Here is a 1,084-nt window from a genome sequence, read left to right as displayed (position 1 = left end):
CTGTCCTCTTGCACATCTGGTGCCCCCTACAGGTTTAACATGATCAGGCAACGGCTCTCAAGTCTCAGCAGCCTCCACCCTACAGACACACCCAGCCTCAGCAGCGAGGGTGGACCAATTGTGGCAACCGCAGCTCCCTTTCCTCTCCTCCCACAGTGAGGTCCAAGGTTTCCAGTACAAGTCACAGCCTTTGGTAACACTCACATCAGCTCCATCAACCTCGCTGCCAATCATCCATCGTTCACCCAAAAGATGTGTTCTGGTCAGTTTCTGCTTGCCCTGTGTTTATTCTCTATAGCAGCCAGCATGGTTGTTTAGAAACTGTCTGATTGCCAACATCCTCCACCCATATTGCTCACAGTACAGTACCACAATGAGATATCCTGGTCCCCCGAACACTGTGGGTCCCTCTCCCATCACTCCCCCCAGCTTCTCAATGCGCAGCCATCATGAAGAAGCCTGTCCTAGCCTCCGAACCTTTTCCTTTCTATCTCTGTTGTCAACGCAAAAGCACAACCCTCACCCAGAAAGAGAGCTTATTCTGGAGCCAAAGACCATGGCCTGGAAATACTGGTTTAGGTTACCCCAAATTCCTTGTCTCCGTGTGGAAACAGGCTGATGAGGTTTTTAATTATTTTTTATTTTTGTTTTCAGGGAAGAGTGCAAATACAGTTCCCCACTACCATGAAGACAACTTTCCTGCATTAGGGGAAAGCACAGGGGTGAGCAGATCTCAAGTGTGACAGATGACCCTCACCCTGGGGGGAAAAACATCTTCTTGACCATGGTATCTCAGCTGACAGGTAGGCACTGGTAAATAGTTCATAGTGACAGAGCAAAGCCACAAGTCAAAGCACTTTTCAAATGCATTCATGGAAACATCAGGAAAGCCTGTGACAGTGAAGTGGGAGGAAACTCTGCTAGAAGCCCCAGAAGCCAACAGCATTCTTGGTCCTCTGGTTGGTTGGAAACAAGCAGTCTCTTCCTACACTTCAAGGGACTTACAGGGGCTTACACAGTGGGGGCGAAGATGCCATGTAACATGGAGGAGGGCCATAAATGGTTATCAAGGAAACTGGAGATG

At 49.0% G+C, this 1,084-nt stretch overlaps 1 non-coding gene across 1 annotated transcript; it reads right to left on the bottom strand.

The window, feature by feature from the left end:
- Positions 1–651: 651 nt before the first annotated feature.
- On the bottom strand, positions 652–811 carry LOC121440183. Its single transcript, XR_005973336.1, has one exon. It is a non-coding gene; the product is annotated as a U1 spliceosomal RNA (small nuclear RNA).
- Positions 812–1,084: the final 273 nt, after the last annotated feature.

The sequence above is a fragment of the Microtus oregoni genome, unplaced genomic scaffold (assembly GCF_018167655.1).
Source record: "Microtus oregoni isolate MIOR12 unplaced genomic scaffold, Mior012 000065F_ref0000479, whole genome shotgun sequence".
NCBI classification, from domain to species: domain Eukaryota; kingdom Metazoa; phylum Chordata; class Mammalia; order Rodentia; family Cricetidae; genus Microtus; species Microtus oregoni.
This window is presented reverse-complemented; position numbering and strand designations above follow the sequence as displayed.